Source organism: Leiobunum rupestre, chromosome 1 (assembly GCF_980474605.1).
Source record: "Leiobunum rupestre chromosome 1, qqLeiRupe1.1.hap1, whole genome shotgun sequence".
Classification (NCBI taxonomy): domain Eukaryota; kingdom Metazoa; phylum Arthropoda; class Arachnida; order Opiliones; family Sclerosomatidae; genus Leiobunum; species Leiobunum rupestre.
The window spans coordinates 81054328-81074892 of record NC_143384.1 but is presented as its reverse complement, the minus strand read 5'-3'; the positions used below and the strand labels follow the sequence as shown (position 1 = coordinate 81074892).

General features: G+C 31.0%; 1 protein-coding gene across 2 annotated transcripts in view; it reads right to left on the bottom strand.

Moving 5' to 3' along the window:
• LOC149967153 (ketimine reductase mu-crystallin) overlaps window positions 1–20565 on the bottom strand; it is a 43292-nt gene that overhangs the window by 20139 nt on the left and 2588 nt on the right. The gene's annotated exons all lie outside the window — the stretch shown is intronic.

Sequence of the window (20565 nt, the reverse complement as noted above, 5' to 3'; positions counted from 1 at the left end):
CATTCCGAAAGAAATCAACCATTTATAATATTATAAAATACAAGATAAAAATTTCAAACAGGTATCCGCTGACGAAGGTTTCCTAAAATATTTAATAACTTTATAGGGCGAAGCTGTAACAAGTTTAGTGCTCGGATTTCGATTAATTTTTATCCGTGAATAAAATAAGCTCGGCGATATTTAAATAATATTTATTTAAATAACCAATAGTTGAATAAAAATTGGAAAATGTTTAAATAATCAAAAGTGAATAAGCCTATTATTTAAATAAAACAAACAATTATTTAAATAAATGCCACTTTTATTTAAATACATGCTTGATTGCGTAAAAAACATAATTAAATAAGTTAAAATGATATTCTTTTTACCAACGTTTTTTAAATAAATCAGAAAATTTGTGGATAATTAATAAACAATTCCGAGCACTAAACAAGTTAGATACGTTGTTAGCAACACTGCAACCACAAAAATATTTAATTTAATTTTAAAAGAGACATTCCAAAGATCAACTTCCTTCGCCCGTTTATTTTGTCTCGAAACCAAGGTCTATTGCAAAATTACAACGCTTTCATAATTAAAATAAGGCTTACTTCAGCGTAATAATGATAAATTACTGAATTGGAACACAAAATTTACTGTTATAAACACTCGCTTCGTTTCTGAAGATATTTATTTTGAAATTTTAAAATCAAGAAGCCCTTTTTACTAATATTTATTGCCATAATGTCAGTAGTTGAGATGTTTCGTTTATGTATACGAAATTTAAAATCCCTTTTAGGCGCGTTTACAAAATCGTTGCTATTGTGAACCTTATAAATTAGATATTAGTCGCCGGGATAAGGCAGTAATACCATAAGTTAATAAATATTTCTTATGAGAGAAGTAACCATCTAGGCTCCTAAAATGAAACAGGTACCTTCGCAGGCTCGGCGCAAATTTACCGTCAATTCTCGGATGTATAAACTGCATCAAGGCTCAAAATTAACCGAGTCTATTACATCGCTTATAGACAGGCCCGTCTTAAGACCTTTTGGGGCCCTGAGCTAAATTATTTCTCAAGACCTTCGCGATCCCCGACGGTCAGCCTTCGTATATCCGTTGTCTAAATTCAACTACACGATAATCAAACCAAAACTATTAATTTCAAAAGTATAACATAAGGCTACCGAAAAAAAGATTTTTACTTCATGACAGTGACTCGCTGTTAGGTTTTAGAAATTGTTGGTACGGTATGATACGCGATATGGTGATGGGTCAAAATACTTCAGACGTAACTAAAAGATACATAATATTAAATGAGTATAAATAATATTTAACGTTAAAAGTAACCACCTATGGACTGCAATGCAAAGGATGATAAAATTAGCGAATAAGTAGATTAGTCCATTATGAAAGGGATAAAAAAGCTAAACCCTAAACACCTATGAAGAAATTTAAAAACTTACAAATAGCTCGTACCGATAGGTCTTCGAGCAAACAAAATGACGCGAAACTCGGACCAAATAGATGTTCCAGTGAAAACCTAAATTAAATTAAATAAAATAGCCAGAATTTCCAACGGTAGGCTTATTCGCTAATTTTATCATCCTAAAGAATATTTAACCAATCTTTAGAATAGAGGCCTTAGGGCTGGCCTTTCCGGTGCCCCAAAACTGGCTGGGGGCCCTGGGCGGTAGCCCATTTAGCCCATGCCTTAAGATGGCCCTGCTTATAGATGTAAAATGTTAAAAATGACACTGCGAAGGGATATTTACTTTTTGACAAAGCATATTTTCCCGGTGAAAGAGTATTAGAAAATCAATATATGACTGTCTTCGCACCAAATTGGAGCCGGCGTAGGCACATGTTTCAAGGTACGCGGAAAAATTGTACAAAGAAAAAATGTACACACATTTCGCTACGTCGTAAATATGTACAAAGTAAAAAATGTACATGGAAATTATTATAGAGGAAAATATGTACAAAATAAAAATTAAATTGTTTATTTCCAATAAAGCAAATTTAAATTTGAGGTTTTGCAAACCAGATGTTTTGACTGACGCCCCGAAGGAATGCGGAAATGTATTTTCTTTTGGTGAAATAATCATCTGTCAAATTATATAACCTTTTATGTAACTCTACACACTGGGGAATCTTAAGCTCGCGAACTTGTACACCACGAGTGTTTGCAAACCAGATGTTTTGACTGACGCCACGAAGAAATGCGGAAATGTATTTTCTTTTGGTGAAATAATCATCTGTCAAATTATATAACCTTTTTTGTAACTCTACACACTGGGGACTCTTACGCTCGCGAACTTGTACACCACGAGTGTTTGTAAACCAGATGTTTTGACTGACGCCACGAAGAAATGCGGAAATGTATTTTCTTTTGGTGAAATAATCATCTGTCAAATTATATAACCTTTTTTGTAACTCTACACACTGGGGACTCTTACGCTCGCGAACTTGTACACCACGAGTGTTTGCAAACCAGATGTTTTGACTGACGCCACGAAGGAATGCGGAAATGTATTTTCTTTTGGTGAAATAATCATGTGTCAAATTTTATAACCTTTTTTGTAACTCTACACACTGGGGACTCTTACGCTCGCGAACTTGTACACCACGAGTGACATCCGAAATTCTTTTATGTATTTGCGATTCTACTAGCTTTTGAAGCTTTTCAATTAACTTCCAACAAGTTGGATGGTCTTCACCAACGAGTCTTGCGAAACCATTATTCCAGCTTCCACGGCTCAGAGTTATTTCTTGTTGCTTCATGGTAATTCCAAATTTTGGGAGAAAAAAGTGCTGGTGACCTTCTAGTCCGTTGTACATTTTTTCCGGAAAACAAAAAAGTTTAAATTTTTTCCTAGATTCATGTTTCAAGCGAATAGCATTAGCAAGATAAATAGATAAATACTTATTTCGTAACAGATATATCATATACTTCTGATAATATAAAAAAACTACGTAAATCCAACTAGAACAGCCAGCGCATGAGTTTCTACAGAAATTAGCTCTTAATTACCTAAAATATTTTGCCTTCACAATTCTCAATGGCATATTTTGTACGAACAATATTTATATTTTTTTAATTTCTTCTTTAAAGGGAGTACAATCTACAGTATTTTTGTTAACCTCCAAAGAGTTTTAATACTAAGCTGTGTAAGATTGGTTTTGGTGTCTTGGACTGAATGAATTTGCGGGTAGGTATTCCGTGTTAAAATTCGCTGGTTTTATAGCGATTCAGATTGACACAAATAACTATTTGGGAGCAAATAAACGTTCAGATTTCCGAGGATAGCCAGAGTTCCTACACAGTACTGATGAGCCCCAAAAGGGCGAAACCGGTCTACTGTTGGAATCTCTGTCTGAAATTTTTACTTTTCATATTTTGGAGCATTTACAAAGATTGATGCTTTCCCTTTAAATTTAATAATACATCTAGTATTTCTGTTACCCCAACAGGATCCCAATTAGTGCTACCCACCGCTTCTCAGTTAGCAGTTACCTTATCTGAACCTCGAAAATAATTGTTATAAATCAGATATCGGATTATCTGAATTTACGTTTTATATTACCAGATCAGTTGATATCGGTCAAAAAGCAAACCCGATATTATAAACCCCAAAATTACTTCGAAGAGGCACTTAAATGGTAACTATTCCATTTTTTTACTTGAATTACATTTAAAATAAAAATTGGTAACTATTCCATTTTATGTTTATCAAAATAAATTTAAAATAAAAATTGGTAACTATTCCATTTTATGTTTATCAAAATAAATTTAAAATAAAAATTGGTAACTATTCCATTTTATGTTTATCAAAATAAATTTAAAATAAAAATTGGTAACTATTCCATTTTATGTTTATCAAAATAAATTTAAAATAAAAATTGGTAACTATTCCATTTTATGTTTATCAAAATAAATTTAAAATAAAAATTGGTAACTATTCCATTTTATGTTTATCAAAATAAATTTAAAATAAAAATTGGTAACTATTCCATTTTATGTTTATCAAAATAAATTTAAAATAAAAATTGGTAACTATTCCATTTTATTTTTATCAAAATAAATTTAAAATAAAATTAGTATCTATTCCATTTTATTTTTACGCGAATTAAATTTAAAATAAAAGTTGGAAACTATTCCATTTTATTTTTACGCGAATTAGATTTAAAATAAAAGTTGGAAACTATTCCATTTTATTTTTACGCGAATTAAATTTAAAATAAAAGTTGGAAACTATTCCATTTTATTTTTACGCGAATTAGATTTAAAATAAAAGTTGGAAACTATTCAATTTTATTTTTACGCGAATTAAATTTAAAATAAAAGTTGGAAACTATTCCATTTTATTTTTACGCGAATTAAATTTAAAATAAAAGTTGGAAACTATTCCATTTTATTTTTACGCGAATTAGATTTAAAATAAAAGTTGGAAACTATTCCATTTTATTTTTACGCGAATTAAATTTAAAATAAAAGTTGGAAACTATTCCATTTTATTTTTACGTGAATTAAATTTAAAATAAAAGTTGGAAATTATTCCATTTTATTTTTACGCGAATTAGATTTAAAATAAAAGTTGGAAACTATTCCATTTTATTTTTACGCGAATTAGATTTAAAATAAAAGTTGGAAACTATTCCATTTTATTTTTACGCAAATTAAATTTAAAATAAAAGTTGGAAACTATTCCATTTTATTTTTACGCGAATTAAATTTAAAATAAAAGTTGGAAACTATTCCCTTTTATTTTTACGCGAATTAAATTTAAAATAAAAGTTGGAAACTATTCCATTTTATTTTTACGCGAATTAAATTTAAAATAAAAGTTGGAAACTATTCCATTTTATTTTAACGCGAATTAAATTTAAAATAAAAGTTGGAAACTATTCCATTTTATTTTTACGCGAATTAAATTTAAAATAAAAGTTGGAAATTATTCCATTTTATTTTTACGCGAATTAGATTTAAAATAAAAGTTGGAAACTATTCCATTTTATTTTTACGCGAATTAGATTTAAAATAAAAGTTGGAAACTATTCCATTTTATTTTTACGCGAATTAAATTTAAAATAAAAGTTGGAAACTATTCCATTTTATTTTTACGCGAATTAAATTTAAAATAAAAGTTGGAAACTATTCCATTTTATTTTTACGCGAATTAAATTTAAAATAAAAGTTGGAAACTATTCCATTTTATTTTTACGCGAATTAAATTTAAAATAAAAGTTGGAAACTATTCCCTTTTATTTTTACGCGAATTAAATTTAAAATAAAAGTTGGAAACTATTCCATTTTATTTTTACGCGAATTAAATTTAAAATAAAAGTTGGAAACTATTCCATTTTATTTTTACGCGAATTAAATTTAAAATAAAAGTTGGAAATTATTCCATTTTATTTTTACGCGAATTAGATTTAAAATAAAAGTTGGAAACTATTCAATTTTATTTTTACGCGAATTAAATTTAAAATAAAAGTTGGAAACTATTCCATTTTATTTTTACGCGAATTAAATTTAAAATAAAAGTTGGAAATTATTCCATTTTATTTTTACGCGAATTAGATTTAAAATAAAAGTTGGAAACTATTCCATTTTATTTTTACGCGAATTAAATTTAAAATAGAAGTTGGAAACTATTCCATTTTATTTTTACGTGAATTAAATTTAAAATAAAAGTTGGAAACTATTCCATTTTATTTTTACGCGAATTAGATTTAAAATAAAAGTTGGAAACTATTCCATTTTATTTTTACGCGAATTAAATTTAAAATAAAAGTTGGAAACTATTCCATTTTATTTTTACGCGAATTAGATTTAAAATAAAAGTTGGAAACTATTCCATTTTATTTTTACGCGAATTAAATTTAAAATAAAAGTTGGAAACTATTCCATTTTATTTTTACGCGAATTAGATTTAAAATAAAAGTTGGAAACTATTCCATTTTATTTTTACGCGAATTAAATTTAAAATAAAAGTTGGAAACTATTCCATTTTATTTTTACGCGAATTAAATTTAAAATAAAAGTTGGAAACTATTCCATTTTATTTTTACGCGAGTTAAATTTAAAATAAAAGTTGGAAATTATTCCATTTTATTTTTACGCGAATTAAATTTAAAATAAAAGTTGGAAACTATTCCATTTTATTTTTACGCGAATTAAATTTAAAATAAAAGTTGGAAATTATTCCATTTTATTTTTACGCGAATTAGATTTAAAATAAAAGTTGGAAACTATTCCATTTTATTTTTACGCGAATTAGATTTAAAATAAAAGTTGGAAACTATTCCATTTTATTTTTACGCGAATTAAATTTAAAATAAAAGTTGGAAACTATTCCATTTTATTTTTACGCGAATTAAATTTAAAATAAAAGTTGGAAACTATTCCATTTTATTTTTACGCGAATTAAATTTAAAATAAAAGTTGGAAACTATTCCATTTTATTTTTACGCGAATTAGATTTAAAATAAAAGTTGGAAACTATTCCATTTTATTTTTACGCGAATTAAATTTAAAATAAAAGTTGGAAACTATTCCATTTTATTTTTACGCGAATTAGATTTAAAATAAAAGTTGGAAACTATTCCATTTTATTTTTACGCGAATTAAATTTAAAATAAAAGTTGGAAACTATTCCATTTTATTTTTACGCGAATTAGATTTAAAATAAAAGTTGGAAACTATTCCATTTTATTTTTACGCGAATTAAATTTAAAATAAAAGTTGGAAACTATTCCATTTTATTTTTACGCGAGTTAAATTTAAAATAAAAGTTGGAAATTATTCCATTTTATTTTTACGCGAATTAAATTTAAAATAAAAGTTGGAAACTATTCCATTTTATTTTTACGCGAATTAAATTTAAAATAAAAGTTGGAAATTATTCCATTTTATTTTTACGCGAATTAGATTTAAAATAAAAGTTGGAAACTATTCCATTTTATTTTTACGCGAATTAGATTTAAAATAAAAGTTGGAAACTATTCCATTTTATTTTTACGCGAATTAAATTTAAAATAAAAGTTGGAAACTATTCCATTTTATTTTTACGCGAATTAAATTTAAAATAAAAGTTGGAAACTATTCCATTTTATTTTTACGCGAATTAAATTTAAAATAAAAGTTGGAAACTATTCCATTTTATTTTTACGCGAATTAAATTTAAAATAAAAGTTGGAAACTATTCCATTTTATTTTTACGCGAATTAAATTTAAAATAAAAGTTGGAAACTATTCCATTTTATTTTTACGCGAATTAAATTTAAAATAAAAGTTGGAAACTATTCCATTTTATTTTTACGCGAATTAAATTTAAAATAAAAGTTGGAAACTATTCCATTTTATTTTTACGCGAATTAAATTTAAAATAAAAGTTGGAAACTATTCCATTTTATTTTTACGCGAATTAGATTTAAAATAAAAGTTGGAAACTATTCCATTTTATTTTTACGCGAATTAAATTTAAAATAAAAGTTGGAAACTATTCCATTTTATTTTTACGCGAATTAAATTTAAAATAAAAGTTGGAAATTATTCCATTTTATTTTTACGCGAATTAGATTTAAAATAAAAGTTGGAAACTATTCCATTTTATTTTTACGCGAATTAAATTTAAAATAAAAGTAGGAAACTATTCCATTTTATTTTTACGCGAGTTAAATTTAAAATAAAAGTTGGAAATTATTCCATTTTATTTTTACGCGAATTAGATTTAAAATAAAAGTTGGAAACTATTCCATTTTATTTTTACGCGAATTAAATTTAAAATAAAAGTTGGAAACTATTCCATTTTATTTTTACGCGAATTAAATTTAAAATAAAAATTGGTAACTATTCCATTTTATGTTTATCAAAATAAATTTAAAATAAAAATTGGTAACTATTCCATTTTATGTTTATCAAAATAAATTTAAAATAAAAATTGGTAACTATTCCATTTTATGTTTATCAAAATAAATTTAAAATAAAAATTGGTAACTATTCCATTTTATGTTTATCAAAATAAATTTAAAATAAAAATTGGTAACTATTCCATTTTATGTTTATCAAAATAAATTTAAAATAAAAATTGGTAACTATTCCATTTTATTTTTACGCGAATTAGATTTAAAATAAAAGTTGGAAACTATTCCATTTTATTTTTACGCGAATTAAATTTAAAATAAAAGTTGGAAACTATTCCATTTTATTTTTACGCGAATTAAATTTAAAATAAAAGTTGGAAACTATTCCATTTTATTTTTACGCGAATTAAATTTAAAATAAAAGTTGGAAACTATTCCATTTTATTTTTACGCGAATTAAATTTAAAATAAAAGTTGGAAACTATTCCATTTTATTTTTACGCGAATTAAATTTAAAATAAAAGTTGGAAACTATTCCATTTTATTTTTACGCGAATTAAATTTAAAATAAAAGTTGGAAACTATTCCATTTTATTTTTACGCGAATTAAATTTAAAATAAAAGTTGGAAACTATTCCATTTTATTTTTACGCGAATTAAATTTAAAATAAAAGTTGGAAACTATTCCATTTTATTTTTACGCGAATTAAATTTAAAATAAAAATTGGTAACTATTCCATAATAATAATAATAATAATAATCAGCTAGGCTAATACCCAAGGCACCACCTTAGGCCTAAGTCATCATGCGACTTTTGAAGCCCTTAATTCAGGTGGCCGGGTTACAATGCGTAGGAGGGTGGTGGCAAGCCCTGCATGCCACGAGATCGAGCCAACAGCTCCCTACACTAACTATTACCGTTAACCTAGACAAGTTTTTATGGAAGGGGAAACCGAAGAACTCGGGGGAAAACCCCTTAAACCAGTGGGGAGAGAACTTGCAAACTCAACGCAGAAGGAGTTGTTCCGAGTTTTCACCCAGTGCCACAAGCTGGGATCGAACCCGGCTCCTCTTTAAAATAAAAATTGGTAACTATTCCATTTTATGTTTATCAAAATAAATTTAAAATAAAAATTGGTAACTATTCCATTTTATGTTTATCAAAATAAATTTAAAATAAAAATTGGTAACTATTCCATTTTATGTTTATCAAAATAAATTTAAAATAAAAATTGGTAACTATTCCATTTTATGTTTATCAAAATAAATTTAAAATAAAAATTGGTAACTATTCCATTTTATGTTTATCAAAATAAATTTAAAATAAAAATTGGTAACTATTCCATTTTATGTTTATCAAAATAAATTTAAAATAAAAATTGGTAACTATTCCATTTTATTTTTACGCGAATTAAATTTAAAATAAAAGTTGGAAACTATTCCATTTTATTTTTACGCGAATTAAATTTAAAATAAAATAAAATAAAATAAAAGGGAACAGAAAATCGGGCTGCACAATGGGCGTCGTTGAGATTTTTGGGCGTAGATTGAAGCCCGATCCCTCGTTATGTTCCAAGAAATCTATTTAAAATTTTAAACTTGAGAAATAATAAATCAGATCTTAGAGGCATTTTTGACATTCTGGGCCATAATTTGAACAATTTATCCATTAGTGTCAATTTTTTAAATTCAAAATGGATATTTCGACACATTATCTAAGGGTTAAATGAATTTGTAATATTTGGTAAAACGTTTTCGCTTTGAATCGGAGCCCTGAGGGCGCGAAAGATTAACGACCCGAACGAACACGAAAGTAAAGAGATTAAGTAGATCCTCTTGAAGTTCGATACGCTTATAATTATCAAATTATTATATATTATGTTATATATTATATTATATAAATATTATACACAATACATTATGCAAATATTATAAATATAATACATATATAATTATTATATATATTATGTAAATATTATATATAATACATTATGTACATATTATACATATAATATATATAATACAACCCATAATTATGTATATAATATGTATAATACAATACATAATTATATTCATTATATATATATATATAACATTATGGATTGTTTTATATATAGTATATATAAAATTATAGATTGTATTATATAATATATATATATATAATTATAGATTGTATTATATATAATATATATTAAATTATATATATTATATAATATATAATAAAATCCATAATTTTAAATATAATATATATAATAAAATCCATAATTTTAAAAATAATATATATAATGAAATCCATAATTTTAAATATAATATATATAATAAAATCCATAATTTTAAATATAATATATATAATAAAATCCATAATTTTAAATATATATATAATAAAATCCATAAATATTATACATATAGCACAATCCATAAATATTATACATATAGCACAATTCATAAATATTATACTTATAGCACAATTCATAAATATTATACATATAATACAATGCATAATAAATAAATATTATACATATAATACAATCCATAATAAATAAATAAATATTATACATAATATACCATCCATAATAAATAAATAAATATTATACATTGTATAGCATATATTATATATATTATATATATACATTGTATAGCATATATTATGTAAATATTATATATACATTGTATAGCATATATTATGTAAATATTATATATACATTGTATAGCATATATTATGTAAATATTATATATACATTGTATAGCATATATTATGTAAATATTATATATACATTGTATAGCATATATTATGTAAATATTATATATACATTGTATAGCATATATTAAGTAAATATTATATATACATTGTATAGCATATATTAAGTAAATATTATATATACATTGTATAGCATATATTATGTAAATATTATATATACATTGTATAGCATATATTATGTAAATATTATATATACATTGTATAGCATATATTAAGTAAATATTATATATACATTGTATAGCATATATTAAGTAAATATTATATATACATTGTATAGCATATATTATGTAAATATTATATATACATTGTATAGCATATATTAAGTAAATATTATATATACATTGTATAGCATATATTAAGTAAATATTATATATACATTGTATAGCATATATTATGTAAATATTATATATACATTGTATAGCATATATTAAGTAAATATTATATATACATTGTATAGCATATATTAAGTAAATATTATATATACATTGTATAGCATATATTAAGTAAATATTATATATACATTGTATAGCATAAATTATGTAAATATAATTAAATTTAAAAACAACAGAGTTATTAAATTTTCCCCATAAACCTTAAAAAATACAATATTCAAATTTTACTGGGTATAATAATATATTGATTATTATTATTATAAATATCTTTCCATTTAATATCTGTCCCCGTATATATAGTAATTTAAATAATAGATTTCGAGGCTACTTAATTAACTCAGCAAAAGTACCTTTACTCTTCGCCGCGTCTTCAAATACAATGTTAAGTATTTATAGAAAGTTTATAAAATTTCTAAAGCGTTTACGCGTACGCGTCTATAGTTTAGAGAATCAGCTTAATTTCTCTAATAATTAATAATTTCGAAAACACTTTGAGTCCATTGACAAGGACGTTTGAACGTCCTTGCATTTTACAGCCACAAATAGTCGAGATAAAGTTGCGAAGCGTCGTACGTGAAAGGAATATTTCTTTTTGAACAGGAGAACTTAGAATTTTGTTTGACGAAAGGGGTCGCTCCGAGATCAAGTCTAGGCGTTCATTTTTTTATTTATTGCACGAAGTTTCTCGTGCGGCTTATAAGAATCAAAAGGTAGATTTTGCCCCATTTTTATTGGAAAACAGTTCATATAATAATTTTTTATACCATTTTAGCAAGTCTTCGCAATAACATTCAATAATTATATCATTGTGGCAGATACATTACAGGGTGTTTCAAAAGGTTATGAATTTTTTAATTGTAGGGGGTAAGTTGAGAAGTATGCCTGTTTTTTTTTTCATTTTCCTACGATGAGTTAAAAGAGCGACAGAGAGCTTCAAAGTGTGGCCTACTAGCCCCAGGAAGTAGGCTGCAACAAGCGCAAAACCAAGCAGCAGGGAACTGCGGTTTCAGGGGCACGATGAATTTGTGAATGCGTGGGAATTGAGATAAATAACAAAAACAAATGAGTAAATAAGAAATGTGCAATGAGTTTAATTAAACACGAGAATAAAGTGGCATAGTTGTTTTTTAGACTCACTAAATGTTAGATAATGGTTTAAAACTGAATTATTTCGCTTTAAATAGTACCTGACAACCGACCTTTGCGCAAAAACCCAGGAAAATGTTTAATTAATAGGCCTCAGATTTTCTACATTTGGATAAATCACATGCAAAAACCTTATTTATGACATTTTTAAAATTTGCGCACAAAACTCGATATTGCCCCATATGGACAACTTGTTTGGTTTTCATCACCTCGTACCATCGTGAAAAATTGGTCTTTTTCAATGGTTTTTTTAGTACATTATCGACAGTTCTTTACAAGTTTCTCATTGGAATTTGTGGTCTAGCACCTTCCCGCAAAAAATAAAAAAAAATCAAAAACGCGAAAAATGTTCCAACTTTTCTGAAAATTTTGATTGTAAGCGTTCCCAATTCCCATACTACACATAATACCCTAAAAATTTCGTAACTCTAACTCTTGTAGTTTTTGAGAAAAATTCAAAGTCAGAGCAAAAAAAGACACCCTGTATACCTATGGTGATCAATTACTGTAATTTATTTTAGCACGACTTTTACAAGGAGCCAATCAGCAACGAGGGCACCCGATTCAGGGGCAGCGCCAGGAGGTAAGCCAGGTCAGGGTTGCTACAGTTTTTCAGAGATTTTAAGAATAAATTATGGAATTTTTAACACATTTTTGTATAACGTTTTTATTTGCTGCCAAAATAAAATTCCCTGACTTTTACCTGACCTTTATTCTAATAAATAATTATTTCTAAATAATTTATAATTTACTTATTAAGAGTAAAAGACAACGAAGATTAAAAGTACACAAAAAAATATTTTTTTTAAATTATAAAATTAAACCCGACTAATTTCGGTCGCGTTACTGGACCGTTTCCTACCTTACAGATTAAATGGGGGGCCCAAAATCCTACTACGCAAAATAATGAAAATTTCTGAGAGCGTGAACTTTTTACTTCTCAAATATTATATTTATTTTGGGGATAGATTACAAACTTGAGGAAAATAAAAGTAGCTCAAAATCTTCCCAAAGGCACAAATACTTGGCTCCAAAATATCTGAACCGATTTCGCTAGCGTTTGCAACCAATAAATTCATTGATAAATCTTAAACAGTTAAAACTTAAATAGTCAATTTTACGTTTATTTCGCCGAAGTAAGCGTCAATAGAGCGTTCTATAAAATCGGTGTGGTGGGCTTTCCCCCTTTTGAGTTCGGAGGAGGTGAAGGTTTGGCCGGTTTTTCGTCTGAGAGAAAAATATTTATCTGGCAAACCCGTAAGACATTGAGAGCAGTCAATTTTTAGGAGTAGCGTAGTTGCTAGCCTAGGCTTCACTTATTTCCGGCTTTCCGAGCCGTTTTTCTTATTTTAAATGATTTTTGTAATAAATGTATGATGGCAAATAAGCCAAATACTAGTCCCAAATCCACGGGTTTAAAATACTTCAACACCTAGGGTCCCTCCTACAACTCCTAAAAGGTACGTCTCTAAAATATTCATATTATGACAGGACATGAGCCGAATTCTCTTAAACCAAAGAATAACAAATGTTGTTAGTCCTGCTGAACTAGCTCTATAGTCTGCATGAAAAGTTTGGCTAATTTTATAGCACGCTCTATTTTTACTGTAGAAACTAGAAAGCGTTTCAATTTTCCATAGGCCTTGGTCTCGGGCCAATATTTGCTACCGAGAAGGTAGTTCACCCGAGCGGGTTCCCCATTGTTACAAGTGGTGCATCAAGAAGTTGAGAAACTGTTCTAGTGTTTCTGGGGATAATGTTTTCCGCTTGGGAACTCGCTAATATTCTTCTAACAGTAAGTCGTTTTTGCGATCGGAAATATACACGTGTTTCACGCCGATCAGCCAAGGTATTATTCCCAAAAACCTTTTAATCTCGAGTTCTGAGATTTTCGGCGTATTTGTAAATTTCAAAAAAGTCGGAAAAGATTTCGTAGTTTTCTAAAAATTATTTTTTTCACCGATAGGCGTCAGACAAAATATTTCAATGCGAAAGTTGTAGAGTGTACTCTCGAATCTAGAAATAAAATTTGTTCCATCGAAAGAGGTCGATTTTCACTTTGATATTACGTCATGAACGAAAACAAGTTGATACTACCTAAAATAGCTTCTGCGGAGCCCTTTCTAAATTAAATTATAAGAATAACATTATTCAATGTACCGAAGAATAAGTTTTTATTCAATCAAACAATTAGACATTTAAGATCTACTAGAATTTTAATGCTTTGTCAAATAATTTGGTCATTTAGTATTTAAAGTCAAGTCTTCTCTTTAAAATCATTCTGACAAGTTATTCATTTAAGTTAAGTAAGCCTCGTTATTCTTTGGAACAGCGCGCGTTTATTTTATTTAGATTAGAGTTATTTCTTGGAGAAGGCCATCGTAATAATACTAGAAGGCGCTATCTTATTAGTACACCGAACCACACTGTCCTCCGAGTTGTTCGTGACTTTGAAGTTTATAGTTATGGCAACCCGAGGTTCCGAGTGCCGAGTTATCATCCCATCCACATGGAAGATATTATACTATTATGCTTACCCTCGATCAAGCTTCAGTACCGCTAGCAACGACTTCGGATTATCAAGGGGTTATGTCGGGAGAGTTTTTGACCACCACCACTTCCATCCTTTAAGAGATACGCTCCATCAAACACTCGATGATGGGGATATGACACGAAGATTTGACTTTTGTCACTTGCTCCTGAACATGGTCGACGAATATCCGTCTACTGGTAGTATCTGGTGAATGCTCTTTCTCAAGAGATGGGCAGATGGCCACTTTCAATCACCAGAACTAACACTTGTGGAGGAATGTCAATCCTCACTGGGGATTTCTTCATCATCATCATAAAGAGCAAATTAGGCGACGCTATTATTGGGGCGGTGCTTAGTCTATTCTTAAGCGTGTCGAAGGCGTCCTGCTGCTCCAATTCCCACTGCCAACTAACATTGTCATGGGTCAAATGATGAAGGAGGTTAGCTATTTCCGCGAACTTAGGGATAAAACGTCTATAGAATCCCGCCATGCCTAGGAACCGCCTGAATTGACGTACTGTTCGAGGAATGGGGTAGTCCGTAATTGAGCGCACCTTTTCGGGGTCTACTTCAATACCTTGACTAGAAACAAGGTGTCCCAGGATATGCGCTTTCTTTCGGCAAAATTGTGTTTTTGACGATTTAATGGTTAGGCCATCGTTTCTTAGAATCGTTAGGACCTTTTCTAAACTTTCGAGATGATCTTCAAATGTATCAGATACAATATATAGATCGTCAAAATAATCGAACACGCCTACTTTAGCTAATCCACCGAATAAATTGTTTACCAACCTTTGGAAGGTGGCTGGGGCGTTGGTAAGCCCAAACATCATGACTTTGGGTCTATAAATCCCACTATGGGTTACAAAGGCGCAAGTATCTCTACTTCCTTCATGCAAGGGAATTTGCCAATAACCGGATCGCATGTCCATTACAGTAATGTAATCTGGGGCTTTTATGGATTCTAAAATGTCCTCGATTCTGGGCAAAGGGTACGAATCTTTGCGCGTGACGTGATTAAGCTTCCTATAATCTATAACTAGACGGTGTTTCCCATCAGGTTTTCCAACTACTAGTGTAGGCGCGGACCACGGACTATTGCACGGTTCTATTAAATTCAAATCTAACATTTCTTGAACTATACTATCGATTATCTCTTTCTTATGAGGAGAATATCTATATGGGGTACACGCTATCGGCATACTATCACCCGTGTCGACGTAGTGCTCCGTGGATTGCGTTATACCTGGGTTAACTGAGAACACGCTCTTAAATTTGGTAACTAAATTCCTTAATCGCTCACGTTGTTCATTGTCTACTGGCGCTGCTTCTAAAGCCTTATTAATCTCTTCACTATCAAAATCCTCGTCTTCGAATAAACAACATTCATCTAAATTGAAATTACTACCACTATTGTAAAATTCGTACCAGACGGACGGACTCGCATCCCAACTCCAACTCAACTGACCGTAACTAACTATCATTCCCAACGATTTTAAAAAGTCCATCCCTAAGATACAAGGGTAGGCTAGGTCAGCAAGTACGAGCGCGTCATGTGTCAAACGTTTTCCTGGAAATTCTATAGGGATTCTAGTTGATTCTTTAACGTTAATTAGATTTTTGTTTACAACTCTAAGGTTAATATTGGCCGGTGAAATTTTAATTCCTAATTGTTCTAAATTATTAGAGAGGGTACGATCAATAAGTGTAACTGAGCTGCCCGAGTCTACTAATGCTATGGTCGGGATACCCGCTACTTTAAGTTCAATTAAACATTTCTTTTTATCACTATCGTTTGACACATTAAGGCAGTCTACGGCGAAGGGACTATTTTCAAGAGATTCTATCGAGACTTTGGGGGGGGCGTCCTGTCTTATGGAGCCTCCCCGGTTCCCGTTTCCCGATCCCGCTTTAGGGCAATACCGTTGAACGTGCCCCTTTTCTTTACATAGAGAGCATACGACTGTCGGGCAGTCGGGGGTCTTATGACCTTCCTTTTGACAATGAAAACATCTTACTACGTATCCACCGTTACTACTACTGGACGGCGGCTTAGATGAGTGGGAATAGTTGCTAGTTCTGGGGGGTCCGCTAAAGTGGTTCCTATAACCTTCCGGCGCGCGCGATTGTCCACCCCCACACCCTTGCGATAACTCGACGCGTACAGCTGAATCTAGAAGTTCGCTAACGTTTCTAAAGGTAGTGGTGGCTAAATATGGTTTTATACCTTTTTGCATGTTTCGAAAAACATAATCAATTTGTAGGCTAAGGGGTAGAGGGGTTTCCATTTGGAGAAATAATTCGCGCATTTTGTTTACGTAGTCGCGAACTCCCTCGGTAGGACCCTGTCTACGATTAATAATACGCTCGGTCAAAACCGCGTCACTTACGTGGAAAGCAAACTCCTTTTTAATTAAACACTGCAACTCATCAAAGTCTGTCGGCCTTACCCCTAACGACTGCCACCATTCCAGTGCTGGTCCCAAAAACATTTGCGGTACCCAGGTTTGAATAAATAGGTTATCTGGCATAGCCAGTGTTTCCCTAATTTGGCGAATCTTTACTAGAAAGTCCTTTGTACTTAAGTCGGAGGGTTTTCCGGTAAAGGTGGGCATAATAATTTTTGGCATTCTATTATGAGGCACACTGGGACCTATATTTAACGAGTTGATACTATGCAGAGAAGGACTACTATTAATTAGTTGAGAGGATTGACTATTTGCCCCTAAGGCTATTCCGCCCCCAGATAGTGGTGCTACTAGAGATTGAGCTTGCACAATTGATAAGAATTGAGATTGCAAGTCTTGGAGCTGCTTTTGCATTGCGGCTAAATCAACTGTGGGTATTAGAGACATACCGACAGGAATGGGACTAACTATGCTTGGCAAGGGACTATTCACGCTTGACGTTGTCGTAGTCAGAGCATTTGAGACAATACTATTAATTGGCGTTGTACTAAGAACTAAACTTGTCACGGTTGTATTGATCGGACTACTACTACTGGATATCGAAGGTACGCTACTTACGAATACTACGGGCAAACTAGTGCCTACTATTGCGGGGCTGCTAGTTGTGACTACTATATTACTAGATTCATTCCCTCCCAAAGGTAACCCAGTCGCGTTTGCGTTCATTTTCCTACTATTTCTTTCCTGAACCCGTTTGGCTCTAGCTATAGCTTGGGTTTTCGAAAAGGATTGAAAACAGTCGGAACAGCTTGAAAATGATCCTAATTGAGGTGTACACTTCGAGTGATCAACCGGACGTCTAATCATGAGTTAATGTGATAATTTCATTCTAGGAATCTAAGTTATTAATTTTTCCCATAAACAGCTTTCTTGGTTCTAGCTATTCAATTTATTTGGAATTGCCTCCGTACTAGTTAAACTGGCATAGAGAGACAAATCCCGGCTGGGCCCCCAAATTGTAACGCTTTTCTACTACTACTATAGGCCTATAGGTGCCTAGCGTTGACATATACTACCACTATGCTACTAGATTAAAATGGTTCGTAAGGACGCTAATGAATTATTAAATAAGGACAAGTTGTTTTGCCATACCCAGATTCTGATTTAATGATCAACTTCTAAAATTACTATTGACAAACATTTCTAATCGAACTACTAAATAAAAACCAAACAATACCGCTAACAAATAAAATACTACTAGATTAATATGCATGACCCCCAAAATAACTACATGCAGCATGCACTCGACCAATGCCAGACTACTAAAAATTCGCGGTCTACTATATACATTAATTGCGCCATATAAAAAGTACTCATCACTATTCTTGATTATCGTCGGTCTCGAGACTTGAAAATAAAATGAAAAAGGTAGATGCGAGGAGAGAGTTCGTAGAGTTGAAGAGACGAGTTGAAGGCTTGAGACGTTGGAGATAAGGTGAGGCTACTACTATCGTCTACGATGTCGTGGTGGTGATCGGCAGAGGAAAACCATGGTCCGGCGATAACTGATCAATTGGCTGGAGACATCCATAGATTGCGACCAGCGCGAAAACTATGTTCCTTCTATTAAGGTCATCCGGAGCGGGGTGTTTAAGATCATCCTTTCCTTTCGGTCCGGAGATACGGGTCCTCTTCTTCGATTCTTCTTCTTGTCTTCCAGTTTTGTTGTATAGGCCACGTGACTTTTTGGGTCCATCCTGGTTTTTTAGTTACCCAATCGAATTACTATGACGGGCTGTCACGTGGAGGGACACTATGGTTTGACCAATCACCAAATTTCAACGTAGGGCTTTATTTCAAGCGCCCATGTGTTTCACATGTGTTTCACTTTCTTGAGATCACAAGACGCGCACACATTCGGTGACAATTACACCAAACAATAATATCGAGGCGCACTACTATAATTGTAAGCATTGGTCGAGAAAATCTGGCAAAGGTTCGAGTTCAATAATAAATACACGTGGCATGCACACTACGCTATTCACCGTCGATTCTAAAGACGATCGTAAAACTATAAATCAGTGCCTGGGTTGACAGGAGGCCAATTTCGGGCATCTATAGAGGTTCCTTTTAGCAGAGTAGTAACAATGGAAACACGTTGGATCCCTCTTTTGGCCTTTCGCTAACTACTTCCCATTCCTACAAACTATCCAACGCGACCATATGGGGATGCCGAAGGACGTAAATAATTGTTTCCCTAACAAAATCTAAAAGAGGGGTAACGTATTGAAAAATATTCGTTACAAAATGTCTGGGCAGGTCTTGTCGAAAACCGTCTTTTCAGACCGTTTGTTCTTCCATCTCGTCTTAATGGGTAGAACTACTTGGCTTTATTACAAAACGAAGTTGCAAACGAGTTGGAAGAACTTCCATTGGCCAATGTTCGACGACTTTGGTTCCAGCATGACGCTGCTCCGGCATATCACCAGTGTGATGTTGTCGAATATTTCAACGCGGAGTTCCCCAGTGCTAGATTGTTCAAAACAGACCCGTTCCATAGCTAGCGAAATCTTAAGACTTAAGCCACTCTATTTCTTCCTGTGGGGTTCATCTCGGACCACGTATATCGATCGCCGGTCACCACTGTCAACGACTTGCGCCAGAGAATCATCGACGCATGCCGTTTCGTGACAACTGATGTAATTCAGAGGTTATTTCAAAATATGGATATTTTCGCCGAGATCTGCATCGCAGCAGAACTAGGAATTATTCATTATTTTGATCTTTTAAATCTATTGAACTTTATTTCCTTAATATCTTTCGTTTAATATCAATAAAACACGAAATCACTATACTTTGTTCAAGGACCAATTGGAAGTCCAGATGTATCTAGTAGGTCTTAAATGTCTAATTGTTTGATTAAATAAAAATATTATTACTTTGTACGTACACTGAATCGAGTTATGCTTATAACTTATTTTGAAATGGCTCCGCAAAACCTATTTTACGTAGTACCAACTTGTTTTGCTTCATGAAGTAATATCCAAGGGAAATTTGACCTTTTCGATGAAACAAGTTTTATTTGTAGGCTCGAGAGTACATTCTACAACTTTCTAATTGAAACGATTTGTCTGACGCCCATCGGTGAAAATTTTCATTTTAAGAAAACTACGAAAACCTTTCCGATTTTTCCGAAATTTAAAAACGTTCCCTTTCCAATAAATATACCCTGAAAATTTCAGAACTCTAGATTAAATAGTTTTTGAGAAATGTATCCTAAATTTGTTTGTTAAAACTTTTCACCATCAACAGCACCGTAACCAGGATTTGATTTCAGGGGGGGCACGCAATGGAAAGAAATAAAAAAAATAAAATAAAAAATTGTACATACAACCATACGGTTCAGGGTGGGCACGGCCCGACCGCCCCCCCCCCCCCCCGGTTACGGCCCTGACCATCAACCAAAGTAACGACACCCCA